The sequence below is a fragment of the Oncorhynchus mykiss genome, chromosome 23 (assembly GCF_057628025.1).
Source record: "Oncorhynchus mykiss isolate SJ-2025 chromosome 23, ASM5762802v1, whole genome shotgun sequence".
Lineage (NCBI taxonomy): Eukaryota > Metazoa > Chordata > Actinopteri > Salmoniformes > Salmonidae > Oncorhynchus > Oncorhynchus mykiss.
In genome coordinates, this window is record NC_143044.1 from 19,503,854 (window position 1) to 19,526,080 (window position 22,227).

The window sequence follows — 22,227 nt, forward strand, 5'->3', positions numbered from 1 at the left end:
GTGTGGATGCACACTGGTCTTTAAAAGGAGAAAATATTTCAATCAAATTACAACATTTAAGTCATAGGCATACTGTACTTGATGCATTGACAGTACACAATCAAATTTAAAGCCAGCAATTGTATTATGTTGACTAATATTGCATTTGTTTACAATAACAAAAATGACACAAACCTATTTCACAAATCACAATCTATACCTCCAACAACCCAAATAAAGAAGGAAAAGTTGTTGCCTAAATAAAATCTAAGTACATTTATTTAGAGAACAAAATACTAAATTTGATATTGAAGAGCTCTGGAAAGGGCAATACAGTGTTAACGCTTAAATGGAAATGCATCACCTCTGGTCTGGCTCAAGCAGTCAAACAAAGTAATGTTTTATTCCTAAGTAATGCCAAGATGTGGAGTCTTCCGGTCCAGGTTAATCTTCAGAGATCCTTTTCTCTTTCTCAGCTTCTGGTCATGAGCTGTGTCGTGGAATTATTCTAACCAAAAGAGAGAGTTTTAGATTTCTTCAAAACCATCAAACTTTATTAATACTTATTGCAATAATGGAGCATTAACGGTCACGCAATGGAGATTGTTAAAAGCCCTACGTTCTCCTGAGTCTTCGTGACAAACAACAGATGTGTGTAATGGGTCTAAAGGTGAAATGTTGTATGTAAAGGAGTAACCCCCCAGTCATATAGCATTTGCTGTGAAGACTGTTCTTATTGTATAGAAACCAGGGGTTGGCCCCAAAGACAAGGTTTTTCTTATCAGCTGTCCATACCAGAGACATCTCCTCATAGTACACAAACACCAACTCATTCTATGGAATGCAGGCTGTAGGTTTTATTACCAAATCATCATAAATCAATTGCCAGCGCCAAGCCCCAGAGGCCCAAGTCCACACAGACACAGATGAGAGAGTACTGAGAAACGTTATTCGATGCATAAACAGAATTAAAACATAACCTTGTAATTTTCTACCATAGCTGTCAGATGTAAATTACAGAGTTAATAGTGTGTAGGGCAAGGGTATCCAACACTGATCTTGGAAAGCAACTCGGTATAGGTTTTCTTTCCTGCCCCGCAGTAACACACTTGATTCAGCTTATCATAGACCAGACTTAAAAAGCCACTGAACACGCTAATTGGCATGTATGTTTTTCCGTTGCTCATTAGAAAAAACTAGATTTCAGTCTTGGAGGTGTGTTTTCTGACCGATTCCTCGTTTGGTTAATAATATTTGTCCCCCATGAGACACTGTAGACACTGAAGCCTATTTAATTTCCTCAAAATCCCCAGAATGAATCTAAGATCAAAATAATTACAGATTTATTTCTTTTTTCGTTTTTGTCGAGGATGTTGTAGTTATACAAATTTACATCTAACTAAGGTGTTTGGTGCAGTATTTCTCAAGTTAAAAAATGTGCAACGTATTGTCATATGTTAACAAAGTCGGAGCTGCTGGTCAGATCTGTCTCTATGTCTATGCTATTGGATAGAGAGCAATCACCGCAGCTGTTCACCCCATGTTAGTGGACAAATGGACTTCATCAAATCAAAACCCAACCTAAATTTACCCGCTGTGATGAACGGATGTTCCAAACTCTGTTTAAGACGAGATTGACTTTATGACCAAAATTATCCTATTTATACTTTGTAGTTAATTTTGACACTAGAATAGTTGTTTCTGACTCGAATCGATGCCACAAAGGCTGTTTTCAAAGGGATTCATTGCTTTTTAAAGACAGTTGCTCTTTAAGACCATGATTCTTTGAATGTGTGTTAGTGATGGGCTGGAGCAAAATCCTGCACACATTATCTCTAGTACCAGTTAGTTTAAAACTTTGGTTTAGGCTTTAACTTAAAATATATTGCTGCAGGGTAAGTGCAGATAAGGAATAAAACAATATGGAAGAAAATAAATAGACTTCTTGATAAGAAGCAGTATGATTCTGATCCTTCCCTCCACTTCAAAGCCAGCAAAGGTATTTCCCCTCATGATGCATGGACACGTCTGAAGCACCTGATGAAAGCACATTTATAACACTGTATTAGCCATTGATCTAAAATTTGACTATTTCCCCCCTGCAATTATTTTTTTAGATTGTCAAAACATACCCAGTCCGTTTCTGCTTAGTCAACACTATTCTCAGTTGAATAACGTACCTTACATTACTTTGATTTTTTTTGACATAAGGATAGAGGAAACATGAGGAAGGGAATGAGAGACAAACCATGATTATGTAACATACCCCACTGTGCCTGTTTCCTCCAATTTGTGTATCCATTTGCTGGTGTAACTGCCTAGTTCTTCCCTCTGAAGGAAACAGGACAGAAAGCACATGATGTAATGTGACTGTCCTGGTCCTGTCCCTCATGTCAGTAAATCAACACAGGAAGGAGCAAAGGATGGATAGATCATTTATTTCCAAAGCTGCAATGATGAGGGACACACAGTATGGATGAATGGTCAGTGGTAGACGGGATATAAATAGCACTCCCATAGCAATTCTCCATAAATCTTCTGTATAATATACCTACAAAAAAAACAATTGAAATGTCTATCAAAGTCATTGCGATCTGATAATGGTTGCCGGAGCGGATGGCTGCCATTTTACAGGCTCCTAACAAACTGCTATTTTGTTTGTTTTCTTCGCATTGTTTGTAACTCGTTTTTTTACATAATGTTGCTGCTTTCGTCTCTTATGACTGAAAAGAGCTTCTGGACATCAGAACAGCGATTACTTAACTCAAACTGGATGAAAACAAAATGTATGAGTCCCATGCGAAGGATATACTGCTTTGTCAAGGCAAGGCCCAAATCCCTGTCATCAGCGTGAAGAAAAGACGGAGGAAAAGGGGGAGGAGGGCGGGGTGCCATGTAAGAATTTGCCGAGTAGGTAAACCACCACTTCCCTCCATATTATTGGCCAATGTGCAATCATTGGAAAACAAACTAGACGATCTACGATTAAGACTATCCTACCAACGGGACATTAAAAACTGTAATATCTTATGTTTCACCGAGACGTGGCTGAACGACGACACAGATAATATAGAGCAGCTACATCTGGTAAGACGAGGTAGAAAACCTCATGACAAACTGCAGACCACACTATCTACCAAGATGGTTCTCATCTATTTTATTCGTAGCTGTCTATTTACCACCACAAACCGATGCTGGCACTAAGACCGCACTCAACGAGCTGTATAAGGCCATAAGCAAGCTAGAAAATGCTCATCCAGAAGCGGCACTCCTAGTGGCCGAGGACTTTCATGTAGGCAAACCTAAATCCGTTTGACCTCATTTCTACCAGCATGTCACCTGTGCAACCAGAGGGGGAAAAAAACTCTAGACCACCTTTACTCCACACACAGAGATGCATTCAAAGCACTCCCTCACCATCAATTTGGAAAATCTGACCAAAATTCTATCCTCCTGATTCTTGCTTACAAACAAAAACTAAAGCAGGAAATACCAGTGACTCGCTCAATATGGAAGTAGTCAGATTACGCAGATGCTACGCCAAAGGACTGTTTGGCTAGCACAGACTGGACTATGTTCCGGGATTCATCCAATGGCATTGAGGAGTATACCACCTCAGTAACCAGCTTCCTCGATAAGTGCATCAACGACATCATCCCCACAGTGACCGCATGTACATTTCCCAACCAGAAGCCATGGCTTACAGGCAACATCTGCACTGAGCTATAGGCTATACCTGCCACTTTCAAGGAGTGGGACACTAATCCAGACACCTATAAGAAATCCAGCTATGCCCTCAGACATACCATGAAACAGGCAAAGCATCAATATAGGACTAAGATTGAATCCTACAAAACCATCTCTGATGCTCGTCGGATGTGGCAGGGCTTGAAAAATATTACGGACTACAAAGGGAAACCCAGCAGCGAGGTGCCCAGTGACTTGAGCCTACCAAATGATCTGAATGCCATTTAAGCTCAATTTGAAGCAAGCAACACTGAAGCACGCATGAAAGCACTAGCTGTTTCGGAAAACTGTGTGATCACGCTCTTAAACAGGTCAACATTCAAAAAGCCGCAGGGCCAGACTGATTACCAAGACGTGTATTCAACGCATGTGCGGACCAACTGTCAAGTTGTCACTGACATTTTCAACCTTTCCCTGATTGAGTCTGTAATACCTACATGTTTCAAACAGACCACCATAGTCCCTGTACCCAAGAAAGCAAAGGAAACTTGCCTAAATGATTAACACCCCCGCAGCACTCAAGTCGGTAGCTATGAATTATTTGAAAGGCTGGTCATGGCTCACATCAACACCATTGTGCCGCAAACCCTATACCCACTCCAATTCGCATACCACCCCAACAGATCCACAGCTGACACAATCTCAATCGCACTCCACACTGCCCTTTCCCACCTGGACAAAAGGAACACCTATGTGGGAATGCTATTCATTGACTACAGCTCAGCGGTCAACGCCATAGTGCCCACAAAGCTCATAACTTAGCTAAGAACCCTGGGACTAAACACCTCCCTCTGCAACTGGATCCTGGACTTCCTGATGGTCCACCCCCAGGTGGTAAGGGTAGGCAACAACACCTCTGCCACAATGATCCCCCACACTGGGGCCCTTCAGGTGCTTAATAACCTCTTGAACCTATAGGGGCGCTGTGTCATTATTGGATAAAAAGACGTGCCCGTTTTAAGAATGGCTTCTTGGAACGCACAACCTGTCAGTCCTTGTCACGGATGGGCTATTGCAGGTGACGACCACACCGGGATTCTACTTCTATCAGCTAAAAACAAGAAGTGGCTCCAGTGGGCACTCGATCACCAAGACTGGACAATTGAGGAGTGGGAAAAAAATTGCCTGGTCTGACGAATTCCGGTTCCTATTGCATCATGCTGATTGGAAGAGTCAGGATTTGGCATAAGCAGCACGAGTCCATGGCCCCGTCCTGTCTGGGGGCAACGGTACATACTGGTGGCAGTGGTGTAATGGTGTGGGGAATGTTTCCCTGGCACATGTTAGGTCTATTCATAGCAACGTCTCCACGACCCGAATAATTCAGACTGTTCTGGAGCAAAGGGGGGCCTGACCCAGTACTAGATGGGTGTACCTAATAAACTGGCCATTGAGTGTATGTCATTGCTTCTAAGGCTATATGCACCATGCCACTGCCTATTTAATTTATTCATTTAGAAAACAAGACATCTCATAATCCAGTGGCTTTATCACAGTCAACACATATATTTTAGTTTTAATCAGCTTTAAAAATGCAGATTTTTCTTTCAGCCTCACGGCAAAATGTGTACAATAGCATGATGAGTTATAAAACTGCACATGTTCCTATCTGCCCCATGGGAAAATGTATAGAATTGCAGGAAATGTGCTTTATTAAAAACAGTAAAATTTTCTCTCAGCCTCATGGCAAAACGTGTAGAATAACAAAACTGCAAATTGTTCTCTTTGCCCCTTGGCAAAATGTGTAAAATTGCAGGAAGTTAGCTGCTTCTCCCTCCCCCTCCAATTATTATTATTCTTAAACATTTTTTTTCGCTTTCTTTTTTCTGTATGAGAGAGTCTTGTTAATCACATATCTCTGTTTTTCTCTCTGTGAATTGGGGACATCCCAGATACCTCCGTCTCTCTGAGGTCCAGAAGAGACAGATAAAGAGCTGGCCACCATGCATGGGATGGGATTTACAAATCCCTCTCGATCTGGATAGTGTCTCCGTTCACTGCCTCTCAGATGGAAGATATAGGCTACAGGAGTCCTCATGTGTGTTAGGACACTGATAGATAATGTGTCAAAGAACAGTCACATGTAGCATAAAAGCATTGTGAATTTAAATTAAAAAAAATTTAGGATCTCAAAGGCCCTTGCCTCCTGGGAAATACTATTCCATCTTAACCACAATTCTTACAAGAATAGCTGTTGTTGCATGAGACATGATTGCACCAGCTAGGGGTGAAGCCAAACAACATACAGCAGGGTATCTACATCTCTCATACTGAATGTCACCGTGCCACACATCAACTAAAGGCTTCAAACTATAGAGCCATTGGTCAGCTCTGCCATGACCCTGAAATAGAGGCAAAGGCTTCCTTGCATACGTGCTAAGATTAATGTAGCCTATTACATCCATGTAAAATTGTACACTACCATTCATCCTCATTTGTCATTTATCTGCCCTCCCCCTTCTTGTCCCTTGCAGCATGTCATCTCTACAGTTCACATAATTTGCCCCCCACCCCATGCCCCTGCCTGTGCACTTAAATACAGGACATAATCTGTCATGCCCCCTTACACTGTAAATACCCCTTACTAAAGCTCTGAGATAATGTTGTCTGTCATTTGAGATCATGTGAAACACACTCCATGTCTATAATCAGTGTCTACTGTGTTCCCTATCCCAATTGTATTTATTTTACCTTTATTTAACTAGGCAAGTCAGTAAAGAACTAATTCTTATTCTTGCCTATCAAAAATAATAATATAGAACAAAACGCACATCACGACAATAGAGACGTCACAGCACTACATAAAGAGAGACTTAAGACGACAACATAGCAAGGCAGCAAGACGTGACAACCCAGCATGGTAGCAACAACAACATGGTAGTAACACAACATGGTAGCAGCAAAATATTGTTGGGCTCTGTGCCCTTCTTGCTCACAAACAGCAAGAAGGTAGAGACAACAATACATCACACAAAGCAGCCACAACTGTCAGTAAGAGTGTCCATGATTGAGTCCTTGAATGAAGAGATAAAACTGTCCAGTTAGAGTTTTTTTTTTGCAGCTGGTTCCAGTCGCTAGCTGCAGTGAACTGAAAAGAGGAGCGACCCAGGGATGTGTGTGCTTTGGGGACCTTTAACAGAATGTGACTGGCAGAACGGGTGTAGGATGAGGGCTGAAGTAGGTATCTCAAATAGGGGGGGAGTGAGGCCTTTTTCTTGCCGAAAAAGGTTATAACAAAGGTTAACATCAGTGTTCAAAACACCCCTTCTTAACCACGTCTCAGTAATAACCAACACATCTGGATTGGAGCTGTGAACCCACACTCTGCATTAGATGGCAATAAGATCATATTGTACAGGAATTTCATCAGGTAACATGAATACAAGCCGGTGAGAGGTGGTTAGAATTGGAAGGGAGGCCAAGAGTCTGTGTAACCAATAGAGAGTCAGAGTCCCGAGTGTGGGAACAAACAGTCTGTCCCACGGTTGGGTAAACAAGCAAATTCTTAGTCAACAAAACACGTAGGAGTCAAGAGGCAAATAGCATAAAACACAAGAAAAAAATATAATGACTTGGGGTTAGCCATTGTAAGTTCAGAGTCACTCGCCCCAACAGTGCGTGTGTGCTGGAGGTGTGGCGGGGGTACCTGTACCAGACAGGGGGATAAAGGCCAGGGCAGATGGTGAACAGATTGCCAGGTGGAATCCAAGCAGAAGTCAAAAAACAAATCAAAGTTTATTTGTCATGTGCGCCAAATACAACAGGTGTAGACCTTACAGTGAAATGCTAATTTACAGGCCCTATCCAACAGTGCAATTTTTAAGTACAAAATAGGTATTAGGTGAACAAGAGATGTGGAAATAAAAAAAAACTGTAAGAAGACAGTGAATAATAACAGAAGCGAGGCTATATACAGTAGCGAGGCTATAACAGTAGTGAAGCTATATACAGGCACCGGTTAGTCTGGCTAATTGAGGTAGTACGTACATGTAGGATAGGTTAAAGTGACTGTGCATATGTGATAAACAGAGAGTAGCAGTAGCGTAAAAGAGGGGTTGGCGGGTGGCGGGACAATGCAGACAGTCTGGGTAGCCAATGTGCGGTGGCACCGGTTAGTCGGGCTAATTGAGGTAGTATGTACATGAATGTATAGTTAAAGTGACTAATCATATACGGTAAACAGAGAGTAGCAGCAGTGTAAATAGGGGTTGGGGGTGACACAATGCAAATAGTCCAGGTAGCCATTTGATTACCTGTTAAGGAGACTTATGGCTTGGGGGTAAAAGCTGTTGAGAAGCCCTTTGGTCCTAGACTTGGCACTACGGTACTGCTTGCCATGTGGTAGTAGAGAGAACAGTCTATGACTGGGGTGGGTGTGGTCTTTGACAATTTTTTGGGCCTGGATGGCAGGCAGCTTAGCCCCAGTGATGTACTGGGTCGTACGCATTACCCTCTGTAGTGCCTTGCGGTTGGAGGCCGAGCAGTTGCCGTACCAGTTAGTGATGCAACCAGTCAGGATGCAACCACTCGATGTTGCAGCTGTAGAACCTTTTGAGGACACATGCCAAATCTGAGGACACATGCCAAATCTTTTTAGTTTCCTGATGGGGAATATTTGGGATGTTTGTATTTGGGATGTTTTGCAGCTTTTTCATTCAATGTTTTATTTTAAAATGATCTTATTTAACTATTTAATATATTCTACATGTGACAAGGCCACTCAGAGGGCCAGAGATAATAACAGGCCCCTGTGATAATCTGAAGTATCCAAAATGGCCAATAGATGTCATATAAAAATCTAAATTAAAAGTTTAAAGAATTCTGTTAGTTTACTTGCAATCTTAGAACTTTTCCAGTAATTTCCAAGCCTAGTCAGTAATGACACAAGGACACAGTCCGGCTGAGATGTCATTTCATATCTTTTTTGGTGTACACATTTACTTTATGGAAATTATGGAAATCCAAGTTGTAGCAGTAAAGACGTGTTTGTTTTGCCCTCTCGTGTACTTTTGTATTTTTTCGTATTTTTTGTATATATATTTCAATTTATTTTCAATCTCTTCTCGATTTTTTTTATTTATTCGATTATACCTTCCGGTAACCTGCTTCACCCAATGTAATATGGAATCGCTATTATTTTCAATTTTAGAACACATTCAAGAATCTCCAGAAGCTAACCAGCTAATTAGCTACAAGCTATTTAGTCATTGTTAGCGGCTTTTACCTTCTGCACAGATACCAGCCCTGTTTTTAGCCTGGACAATACTCGCCTGTCTACCAATATCGCTTGTCTACCAATATCGGACTGTCTCTCCATAACAACGGCGGATTCCTGCCGTAAATCCCTGGACCACTACTTCTGATCTTCACAGCTAGCTTGCAGCTAGCTAGCTTGCAGCTGGCTAGCTCGCAGCTAGCTAGTTAGCTCGCAGCTAGCTAGTTAGCTCGCAGCTAGCTAGTTAGCTCGCAGCTAGCTAGTTAGCTCGCAGCTAGCTAGTTAGCTCGCAGCTAGTTAGCTCGCAGCTAGCTAGCTCACAGCTAGTTTTCACTCACCGTGGCACCTAGTACCGAAGCTATTCCTTGAGGCCCACCTCCCGGCCTACTCAGCTGTTCACCCGAACCCCACTCATACAGGGCTAGAGCCCAAAACTCGACCGGATCCTTGCTGTAAACTCTGGACCTTGGCACTGGATCACCGCTGCTACCAATTGGATATAGTGGCTAACGCCACTGCCACGAAGCTAGCAGCAGTTAGCCGTGAGCCAGGCACATCTCTCGGCTAGCAAACTAAATTCCACAATACCTCTTTTGCCATTTGGCTTGGATTCTCTGTCGACACGGCGCCCCGCCGCACCACCACGACTGGTCTGCCGACGAATACTCCATCCGCTGTGCCTTCATCCGGCCTCTGTCGGAGCAGACGCTACTAACTTTAAGCTGTGTGTCGCTAGCATAGTGGGGCACCCCTGTTCCATCTACTGCTGCCCCCCGGACACTATGATCACTTGGCAACATAGCTGATGCCTAATGGACTGTCCATTAATCACGGTACTCCATTCTGTTTATTTTTTTATCTGTCGGCCGCAGCCGCGAACTCAGGCTATGTCCGCTGTCTTCAAACAGGATCTCAGCGATCACTGCCTCATTGCCTGTATCCACTACGGGTCCGCAGTCAAACGACCACCCCTAATCACTGTCAAACACTCCCCAAAACACTTCTACGTGCAGGCCTTTCTAATCGACCTGGCATGGGTATCCTGGAAAGATATTGACCTCATCCCGTCAGTTGAGGATGCCTGGTCATTCTTTAAAAGTAACTTCCTCACCATCTTAGATAAGCATGCTCCATTCAAAAAATGCAGAACTAAGAACAGATTTAGCCCCTGGTTCACTCCAGACCTGACTGCCCTCGACCAGCACAAAACATTCTGTGGCGGACTGCAATAGCATCGAATAGTCCTCACGATATGCAACTGTTCAGGGAAGTCAGGAACCAATACACGCAGTCAGTCAGGAAAGCAAAGGCCAGCTTTTTCAAGCAAAAATTTGCATCCTGTAGCTCTAACTCCAAAAAGTTCTGGGACACTGTAAAGTCCATGGAGAACAAGAGCTCCTCCTCCCAGCTGCCCACTGCACTGAGGCTAAGTAACACGATCACCACCGATAAATCCATGATAATCGAAACTTCAACAAGCATTTCTCAATGGCTGGCCATGCCTTCCTCCTGGCTACTCCAACCTCGGCCAACAGCTCCACCCCCCCCTGCAGCTACTCGCCCAAGCCTCCCCAGCTTCCCCTTTACACAAATCCAGATAGCAGATGTTCTGAAAGAGCTGCAAAACCTGGACCCGTACAAATCAGCTGGGCTTGACAATCTGGACCCTCTATTTCTGAAACTATCTGCCGCCATTGTCGCAACCCCTATTACCAGCCTGTTCAACCTCTCTTTCATATCGTCTGAGATCCCAAGGACTGGAAAGCTGTCGCGGTCATCCCCCTCTTCAAAGGGGGAGACACCCTGGACCCAAACTGTTACAGACGTATATCCATCCTGCCCTGCCTATCTCAGGTCTTCGAAAGCCAAGTCAACAAACAGATCACTAACCATCTCGAATTTCACCATACCTTCTCCGCTGTGCAATCTGGTTTCCGAGCCGGTCACGGGTGCACCTCAGCCACGCTAAAGGTACTAATCGGTATCATAACCGCCATCGATAAAAGACAGTACTGTGCAGCTGTCTTCATCGACCTGACGACATCATTCTGTATACTTCTGGCTCTTCCTTGGACACTGTGCTATCTAACCTCCAAACGAGCTTCAATGCCATACAACACTCCTTCCGTGGCCTCCAACTGCTCTTAAACGCTAGTAAAACCAAATGCATGCTTTTCGACCGTTCGCTGCCTGCACCTGCATGCCCGACTAGCATGGATGGCTCCGACCTAGAATATGTGGACATCTATAAGTACCTAGGTGTCTGGCTAGACTGTAAACTCTCCTTCCAGACTCATATCAAACATCTCCAATCCAAAATCAAATCTAGAATTGGCTTTCTATTTCCCTTTTCAAATCTAGAATCGGCTTTCTCACGCCACCAAACTTACCCTAGTAAAACTGACTATCCTACCGATCCTCAACTTCGGCGATGTCATCTATAAAATGGCTTCCAATACTCTACTCAGCAAACTGGATGCAGTTTATCACAGTGTCATTCGCTTTGTTACTAAAGCACCTTATACCACCCACCACTGCGACCTGTATACTCTAGTCGGCTGGCCCTCGCTACATATTCGTCGCCAGACCCACTGGCTCCAGGTCATCTACAAGTCCATGCTAGGTAAAGCTCCGCCTTTTCTCAGTTCACTAGTCACGATGGCAACACCCACTCGTAGTACGCGCTCCAGCAGGTGTATCTCACTGATCATCCCTAAAGCCAACACCTCATTTGGCCGCCTTTCCTTCCAGTTCTCTGCTGCCTGTGACTGGAACGAAATCGTTGAAGTTGGAGACTTTTCTCTCCCTCACCAAGTTTAAACATCTGCTATCTGAGCAGCTAACCGATCGCTGCAGCTGTACATAGTCCATCGGTAAATAGCCCACCCAATTGACCTACCTCATCCCCATACTGTTTTTATTTATTTACTTTTCTGCTCTTTTGCACACCAGTATCTCTACCTGCACATGACCATCTGATCATTTTTCACTCCAGTGATAATCTGCTAAATTGTAATTATTCGCCTCCTCATGCCTTTTGCACACAATGTATATAGACTCTTTTTTTAATGTAAAAAAAAATAAATTATACTTTGTTATTGAACTTGTTATTGTTTACTCCATGTGTAACTCTGTGTTGCTGTCTGTTCACACTGCTATGCTTTATCTTGGCCAGGTCACAGTTGTAAATGAGAACTTGTTCTCAACTAGCCTACCTGGTTAAATAAAGGTGAAATAAAATACAATTAAACTAACAAAGGTTCTACTTTTTAGTGCCGATTACACCTGCTGAGATCATAAGTGATAGGGAATCAGAATACGGAAGGAAATACTCTGTGGTCAGGTGTGAATCATATCCCTTTTTCATTAGCTGTCTTGTTAAACTGGCTCTTTTTATTTTGTATTGAAACTTACGATTGATTGCTTCAAAAGGACATAATGTGTTATGTTTGCTAAAATGTGTAATAGGAAATATATGGTAAGCATATGGCAAGGGCATGAAATATGAATGCAATCTTCTGTTGTATACAGCTCCCAAGATAGTTGTATAGAATACTTGATGTATTCATTTATTTAAATAATATTCTCCTTTTTGAATAACTTTTAAGTTTAACGTAAACACCATTGAGGCGTCCACCATGGTTGTCCTTGGTGTGCACAGCTCTAAAGGATACAGTAGGAACAAAGGAGTAGTTGATCATCCAAGGGAAAGAGGCTTACCATATAGGATATGTACAGTTCCATTTTTATAGAGCTGCTGATGTAAGGTTATTTCATTCTAGGAAACTCTGTCTAGCTGCCCTCCAATTAAAGGGACAATCAGCAGTAAAAACAATAGCAAAGCGTCCTCTCCACCCGTTTCGGTAAAACGCTAAGGGATGGGGTTGGAGAAATGTAACCACTCAAGTTGATAGACAGAATTATGGATGCAAGGACTCACCATTCATGATATAAAAATTATAGTTTTAGCCATGTTTTAAGGCGATAGTCTTTGTTTGTTTACATTTACTTTGTTAACAAACAAGGCAGTTGAACTAAGCCCATGAGACATTTATACGTTTTATTCTTCAAGAAACAATGGGTACATATCTTTAATTAAATTGTCCAAAAATGGATGTAGCAACTGCTTATTTCCCCTTTAAACAACTCTAGGCAGTCACATAGGGTGACAAATGAGAGAGAACTTTACCACAGTGAAATCTCTAATGATCAACAAAAAATAATTCCAACTCAATTATTCTATTATTTGTAATCCTCTTGATGGGCACACTAGTTTGCCTGTTAACCTGCCCATGCTGATGTAATACTCTGTACATTTCAGTTAAGTTTGACTTGACATAGCTCTATCATTGAAAGTCAAAGGACAAGAAGTGCTTCACCTGTGGCAAGGCATCTCTTGCTGGTGTGTTGGCACTGGAGCCAGAACCCTGCAGTCAAGCCCTGCTCTCGGCACTCTTTTCGTCAGGAAAACACTCTTCAACGGTCTTGGCTGATTATGTGTAATGGACTCCCATCCTGCTGTCTGATAATGTCCCCTCTTGCTGTTCTTAAATGTTGAGCTTGCTGCCACGGCAGGTTCCTCCCTGGTAGCAGAGACGCGTGACATCCCTAGACACTCTCCCCGTGTGGTTTCTGGACACAGTGATTAGTTTGCTAACAGGATTATCCTTCGCTCTCTTTCTTCCCCCTTTCTTCATCCCTCCTCTCCTTCTCTTTTATTTTGCAGTGCTGGCATTAGGCCACCCTCCACAGGTGCTTAAGGTGATGCAAGGGCCTGTAAGATTAGGGAATTCAACAGGGAATTCAACAGCACAGGAAACAAAGGCGTGAACACGAGTGTGAAATGAAGGCTTCAGTAGGGATATGCTGCTTTAGTCCCTCAACCACCGTGACCCAATCAGCATAGAAGATTCAGGTTCACAGTTTTGTACCAAACTAAGATTTGCCAACAAACAGGTAGTGATGTTTTTCCAATGTACAGTATTTTCATTAAACATTGGAATAACATCACTACATGTTTGTTGGCCCAGCTTAGTTTGGAAAGAAAGAGAGCTGTGAACCTAAACCTCCTATGCTGATTGGGTCAGGGTGGTTGATATGCCGACTAGTCAGTATCAAAACACAACCACTTCCTGTAGCTCTGGGCAATTTGGTGGGCCAGGTTCCCAACTCAGCTGATGCTAGAGAGACTCTCTATGACTGTAGCCCAGAGTCAATAGGAACCCTTGTGGGTATTCTGGCAAAGGTCATGGTCGTTAAGCCTCTGCGTTATTAGCTTTTACTAAGGTTTAATGTGAATTAGACTGCTGAAGTCGGACAAGTGGATCGGTGGTGGAGCGCAGAGTGCCCTAACTATCACAGAGCCGGAGAGACAGGCATCTGCGTGGCGTTGGTGCCGTGCACCGAGGTGGGCAGAGGCGGAGAGAAGGTCATAAAGTCTTCTCTTCACCATGTCCTTAGTAAGGAGGAGGAGGAGATGCACATATGACATTCTTATGTGCTAGCTGTTTTCATAGGGCTGAGACATTGGTGAGACATTGATACCATGCTCCTTTACGCCTTTAAAGTCACACAGGTCAGTTATCATGCTGATTTGTCATTATTTTGATGGAAAACACCAACCAACACATTTTCTATATAGACACTGTTTCCCCAAATTACACGAGGCATTTCACCCAAGCAGACAGTGAAACAAACATAAAATTACCCAGAGTTGTGTTATTGAGTAAAATATTTTTCCTATGTTGAAGATGTTGATGCTACCTGACGTGTTGTTTAGCATACAGGTAAATACCAACATAATGGAAACACTTGAGTAAATTATGGTTCTGGCAGCTCTGTTATGGTGTGGGATGCATTTTCCTGGAATGGTTTAGGTCCACTCAACCCACCTTTAGAGGGAAAGGTAAACGGCAATAAATACACAGCCATTATGAGTGATCACCTTCAATCTATTGTGATTAATGTATATCCTGATGGGAGTGGATGACAATGCCCCCATCCACAGAACATGGGTGGTCACTGAATGGTCTGATGAACATGAAAACGATGTAAACCAGATGCCATGTCCGTTTCAGTCACCAGATCGCAACCCAATCGAACACTTATGGGAGATTCTGGAATGGTGCCTGAGATGGCGTTTTTCCACCACCATCAAAAAAACACAAAATTATAGAATTCCTCGCGGAAGAATTGTGTCGCATCCTTCCAATGAGTTCCAGACACTTGTATAATCTATGCCAAGGGCATTCTAGCAGCTTGTGGTGGCCCAACACCCTATTAAGTCACTTTATGTTTGTGTTTCCAATATTGACAGTTACCCATGTCTCTGATAGTCAGAGAGCAGCCACTGGCTCTGCCTCAAGGGGCCGATTTGATCAGGACTCACAGTGGATCTGACAGCCGTGTATGAGAGGTCCTTTCGGGTTATACACTGCTCAAAAAAATAAAGGGAACACTAAAATAACACATCCTAGATTTGAATGAATGAAATATTCAACTATTTACGTAGTTGAATGTGCTGGCAACAAAATCACACAAACATTATCAATGGAAATCAAATTTATCAACCCATGGAGGTCTGGATTTGGAGTCACACTCAAAATTAAAGTGGAAAACCACACTACAGGCTGATCCAACTTTGATGTGATGTCCTTAAAACAAGTGAAAATGAGGCTCGGTAGTGTGTGTGGCCTCCACGTGCCTGTATGACCTCCCTACAACGCCTGGGCATGCTCCAGATGAGGTGGCGGATGGTCTCCTGAGGGATCTCCTCCCAGACCTGGACTAAAGCATCTGCCAACTCCTGGACAGTCTGTGGTGCAACGTGGCTGGAGGGAGACATGATGTCCCAGATGTGCTCAATTGGATTCAGGTCTGGGGAACGGGCGGGCCAGTCCATAGCATCAATGCCTTCCTCTTGCAGGAACTGCTGACACACTCCAGCCACATGAGGTCTAGCATTGTCTTGCATTAGGAGGAACCCAGGGCCAACTGCACTAGCATATGGTCTCACAAGGGGTCTGAGGATCTCATCTCGGTACCTAATGGCAGTCAGGCTACCTCTGGCGAGCACATGGAGGGCTGTGCGGCCCCCCAAAGAAATGCCACCCCACACCATGACTGACCCACCGCCAAACCAGTCATGCTGGAGGATGTTGCAGGCAGAAGAACATTCTCCACGACGTCTCCAGACTCTGTCACGTCTGTCACATGTGCTCAGTGTGAACCTGCTTTCATCTCTGAAGAGCACAGGGCGCCAGTGGCGAGTTTGCCAATCTTGGTGTTCTCTGGCAAATGCCAAATGTCGTGCACGGTGTTGGGCTGTAAGCACAACCCCCACCTGTGGACGTCGGGCCCTCATACCACGCTCATGGAGTCTGTTTCTGACCGTTTGAGCAGACACATGCACATTTGTGGCCTGCTGGAGGTCATTTTGCAGGGCTCTGGCAGTGCTCCTCCTGCTCCTCCTTGCACAAAGGCGGAGGCAGCGGTCCTGCTGCTGGGTTGTTGCTACGGCCTCCTCCACGTCTCCTGATGTATTGGCCTGTCTCCTGGTAGCGCCTCCATGCTCTGGACGCTACGCTGACAGACACAGCAAACCTTCTTGCCACAGCTCGCATTGATGTGCCATCCCGGATGAGCTGCACTACCTGAGCCACTTGTGTGGGTTGTAGACTCCGTCTCATGCTACCACAAGAGTGAAAGCACCGCCAGCATTCAAAAGTGACCAAAACATCAGCCAGGAAGCATAGGAACTGAGAAGTGGTCTGTGGTCACCACCTGCAGAACCACTCCTTTATTGGGGGTGTCTTACTATTTGCCTATAATTTCCACCTGTTGTCTATTCCATTTGCACAACAGCATGTTACATTTATTGTCAATCAGTGTTGCTTCCTAAGTGGACAGTTTGATTTCACAGAAGCGTGATTGACTTGGAGTTACATTGTGTTGTTTAAGTGTTCCCTTTATTTTTTTGAGCAGTGTAGATTCTCTCCCCTGCCTGCTTGTGGGTGTTAACTACAGCATGGTGGTGCCTGGTCAGCGTCTGTGTTCCCCAAGGGCCCCTAGCAAGCTGAATACATACCAACACAGTTAGGTTTCCTGATTCTTATGCAGAACTTCTCTTTTCTTTTGGCTTGAGGTTCTCTCTGCAGTGCATGGTTCTCGTTGCTTACAGTGCCAGCCCACAAGCTGACATCCTCGGGCACAAAAGTATTTGTCATTCATTGGAAAAACCCATGGTTTATGTATGCTATTGCAAGGTAAAAATTATTGTTAAAACTCTTGAGAGAGTTGGTGGCATTGTTGAAGAAGCAAGAAGTCATGCCATGCATTACAGTAGTAGCTCAGTCTTGCTGGTTTTTCCCAGATGTGTGGCTGGCTAATTTGAGGCATAAGCACTGAGGCAAACAGAGCGCTCAAATCCCTCCACAGTCCTGTGGGAGCAGAATGAGTCAGGCATAAGTCCACCCCCCCCCCCCCCCCCCCAACCCGAGCACTAACCCATTCTCCCCATAAAGGAGACAGTATATCCACTCCCACTCATGGCCGTAGAGGCTAACATTGTCACTTTAGATCAGTGCATCAACTTTCTCCACAGTGAAACAGCTCTAGGTTGTTTCAACCCCGAATGCCAACCATTCCTATCTCCTTCCACTCGTGCTGTCAGCATGTCTTAAACTTGTCAGTTTGGGTTCCAGGATGCAGTCTAGACAGGATTTCTTGACCCCAAACAACCCCACATAAGGAGTTAAACTGAGGGAATTGGCGTTTCCCAGGGCTCTGTGTGATGTCCGCTGTGCTTTGCCTGTCCACAGTGAGTTGAGTTGGTAACCAAGACAGGAAGAAGGACTGACAGCAGAGAACACAGCCTCATCTGACCTAATTAACAACACACTGGGGTAAGTCAAGTGCACATACAGTGCATTCGGAAAGTATTCAGACCCCTTGACTTTTTCCACATTTTGTTATGTATGCTACAGCCTTATTCTAAAATGGATGAAATGTAATTTTTTCCTAATTAATCCACACAATACCTCATAATGACAAAGTGAAAACAGGTTTTTAGAAATACCTTATTTACATGAGTATTCAGACTCTTTGCTACGACACTCGAAATTGAGCTCAGGTGCATTCTATTTCCATTGATAATTCTTGATGTTTCTACAACTTGATTGTCCACCTGTGGTAAATTCAATTCATTGGACATGACTTGGAAAGGCACACACCTGTCTATATAAGGTCCCACAGTTGACAGCGCACGTTGACAGTGCTTGTCAGAGCAAAAACCAAGCCATGAGGTCGAAGGAATTGTCCGTAGAGCTCCGAGACAGGATAGTGTCGAGGCACTAATCTGGGGGAAGGGTACCAAAAAACTTCCCAGAGAACACAGTGGTCTCCATCATTCTTAAATGGAAGAAGTTTGGAACCACCAAGACTCTTCTTGGAGCTGGCCGCCCGGCCAAACTGAGGAATCAGGGGAGAAGGGCTCTAGAGTTCCTCGTGGAGATGGGAGAACCTTCCAGAAGGGCAACCATCTCTGCAGCACTCCACCAATCAGGCCTTTAACAAAGTACTGAGTAAAGGGTCTGAATACTTATGTACATGTTAAATTAGTCTTTTTTTTTTATATATGTTTGCAAAAAAAAATTAACCTGTTTTTCTTTGTCATTAGAGGGTATTGTGTGTAGGTTGATTAGAATGTTTTCATCAATTTTAGATTAAGGCTGGACATTTTTGCAGAAAAATTCAAAGGGTCTGAATACTTTCCGAATGCACTGGACTTTGGTCAAGCTTTTTTTGAGGTGTTCAAATCCACGTAAAAGGGTGGATTATTTACATTAGCATTTTACATTTTTTAGTCATTTAGCAGACACTTATCCAGAGTGACTTACTTTAAGTCGTGAGTTAGTGTATCAAAGGGGAAATATGAATTGTTTCAAAAGTACAGCCTTTGTTAAAATGTTGCTCTGGGCGAGACCAAAACAGCCCAGAGGCAGGTTCTAGAAGTGGCACTGGTGTAACACATAAAACTGATTTTATTTTGATTTGTATTCCCTAACCAAGCTTATTATCTTTACTACCCGATAAGGTAACACTTTACAATGATGTTCAGTAATAAACCCTTTTTAAAGGCATTTATAAATAGTTCTCACCATAACTTGAAAATAGGAATTTGTTGTTACAAGAAAAAGTAGCATTTGCACTTGAAGATTTGTAAGTATGGTGTACCATTTATGAATATTGTATCTTATTAAAAGTTATGATTTTGATAGTTTTATGGACTTTCAAAATTAAAATGTAATGCAAATTAAATCCTTTACATTTTTCCTTGTCGTCTTCAGAATTAATAAATAATGTGTCTGCTCTACTCCACATGGGTTCGTCTTCCTGACTGATGGAAAATGTCCTTAACCATGAGGAAAAATAGAATTTAGACAATGCATTCATTTTGTACATGTGTGGCTGTCCATGAATGTGTTGACATGTTACTGATATGCACTTTACATGGAAGCCATTGATAAAAAAACTAAGATTACGAAAGGGGAAAAGGTGACTGCTGTTTATCTTTGCAGAGAACCTTAATCTGATAGCAGGGTATGTGATTAAAGTGTGTAATAATTAAAGGAGCCTGGGGAGCAAAAGACAGGCCGCTTTGATGTGAGGGGAGAGTCATAGAACTCAGAAACATCTGTACTCAACAAGGGACTCTCTTTCATGCTGCACTCTGCTTAGGTTAGTCTTTCAAGGATGCCACATCTGTTGCCCTCAGATATAAGATAAACAAGCAATTAATAAAATGGAATCACCCCCAAATTCACACACACACACACACACACACACACACACACACACACACACACACACACACACACACACACACACACACACACACACACACACACGGGATGGTAGTTGAGGTGGGTGGCCCACCTTTGTCATATCAGTTTGACCTCTATCCCAGGGGTCAGGGATTGTCACACCTTATCTGGTCTTGGTGACACCCTGATAAATCTTTGGGCGCTGCAGTCCTGTGACCTTTGCATTTCAGTGAGTATGATAATGGATTGTATGCTGGGAGTGTTGTCACAAAGGCCCACTTTTAAAACACCTGCATACAGCAGGCTATTTCTAATTCGTTATAGACACGAGACTTACTATCACTAGACACAGCCACACTGGTCAAACTGTATTCTCTGACAGGACCTGATAATGTCACAAGATACAAACGTCTCCATTTGGCTAGTCCTGCATAGGGCCTAGCTAAGCAACATACAGTGAAATGCTGCTATACAGCCTGTATGTTTTCATATACTGTATTGCAGTCACAATACACATTATTCATTTTAGTATGATCCTGTAACTTGGTTCTCCCCAGACCTGACTGCCCTTAACCAACACAAAAACATCCTATGGCGTTCTGCATTAGCATCGAACAGCCCCCGTGATATGCAGCTGTTCAGGGAAGCTAGAAACCATTATACACAGGCAGTTAGAAAAGCCAAGGCTAGCTTTTTCAAGCAGAAATTTGCTTCCTGCAACACTAACTCAAAAAAGTTCTGGGACACTGTAAAGTCCATGGAGAATAAGAACAGCTGCCCACTGCACTGCAGATAGGAAACACTGTCACCACTGATAAATCCACCATAATTGAGAATTTCAATAAGCATTTTTCTACGGCTGGCCATGCTTTCCACCTGGCTACTCCTACCCCGATCAACAGCACTGCACCCCCCACAGCAACTCGCCCAAGCCTTCCCCATTTCTCATTCTCCCAAATCCGTTCAGCTGATGTTCTGAAAGAGCTGCAAAATCTGGACCCCTACAAATCAGCCGGGCTAGACAATCTGGACCCTTTCTTTCTAAAATGATCTGCCGAAATTGTTGCCACCCTTATTACTAGCCTGTTCAACCTCTCTTTCGTGTTGTCTGAGATTCCCAAAGATTGGAAAGCAGCTGCGGTCATCGCCCTCTTCAAAGGGGGGGACACTCTTGACCCAAACTGCTACAGACCTATACCTATCCTACCATGCCTTTCTAAGGTCTTCGAAAGCCAAGTCAACAAGCAGATTACCGACCATTTCGAATCTCGCCATACCTTCTCTGCTATGCAATCTGGTTTCAGAGCTGGTCATGGGTGCACCTCAGCCACGCTCAAGGTCCTAAACGATATCTTAACCGCCATCGATAAGAAACATTACTGTGCAGCCGTATTCATTGATCTGGCCAAGGCTTTCGACTCTGTCAATCACCACATCCTCATTGGCAGACTCGACAGCCTTGGTTTCTCAAATGATTGCCTCGCCTGATTCACCAACTACTTCTCTGATAGAGTTCAGTGTGTCAAATCGGAGGGTCTGCTGTCCGGACCTCTGGCAGTCTCTATGGGGGTGCCACAGGGTTCAATTATTGGACCGACTCTCTTCTCTGTATACATCAATGAGGTCGCTCTTGCTGCTGGTGAGTCTCTGATCCACCTCTACGCAGACGACACCATTCTGTATACTTCTGGCCCTTCTTTGGACACTGTGTTAACAACCCTCCAGGCAAGCTTCAATGCCATACAACTCTCCTTCCGTGGCCTCCAATTGCTCTTAAACACAAGTAAAACCAAATGCATGCTCTTCAACCGATCGCTACCTGCACCTGCCCGCCTGTCCAACATCCCTACTCTGGATGGCTCTGACTTAGAATACGTGGACAACTACAAATACTTAGGTGTCTGGTTAGACTGTAAACTCTCCTTCCAGACCCATATCAAACATCTCCAATCCAAAGTTAAATCTAGAATTGGCTTCCTATTTCGCAACAAAGCATCCTTTACTCATGCTGCCAAACTTACCCTTGTAAAACTGACCATCCTACCAATCCTCGACTTTGGCGATGTCATTTACAAAATAGCCTCCAATACCCTACTCAACAAATTGGATGCAGTCTATCACAGTGCAATCCGTTTTGTCACCAAAGCCCCATATATTACCCACCATTGCGACCTGTACGCTCTTGTTGGCTGGCCCTCGCTTCATACTCGTCGCCAAACCCACTGGCTCCATGTCATCTACAAGACCCTGCTAGGTAAAGTCCCCCCTTATCTGAGCTCGCTGGTCACCATAGCATCTCCCACCTGTAGCACACGCTCCTGCAGGTATATCTCTCTAGTCACCCCCAAAACCAATTCTTTCTTTGGCCGCCTCTCCTTCCAGTTCTCTGCTGCCAATGATTGGAACGAACTACAAAAATCTCTGAAACTGGAAACACTTATCTCCCTCACTAGCTTTAAGCAC

At 43.7% G+C, this 22,227-nt stretch overlaps 1 long non-coding RNA gene across 1 annotated transcript; it reads right to left on the minus strand.

The window, feature by feature from the left end:
• Window positions 1–816: 816 nt before the first annotated feature.
• Window positions 817–13,581, minus strand: LOC110503060 (uncharacterized). The gene is made up of 3 exons (XR_002470431.3): window positions 13,321–13,581; window positions 2,246–2,310; window positions 817–2,016 (listed from the first exon to the last, which is right to left on the minus strand). It is a non-coding gene; the product is annotated as an uncharacterized LOC110503060 (long non-coding RNA).
• Window positions 13,582–22,227: the final 8,646 nt, after the last annotated feature.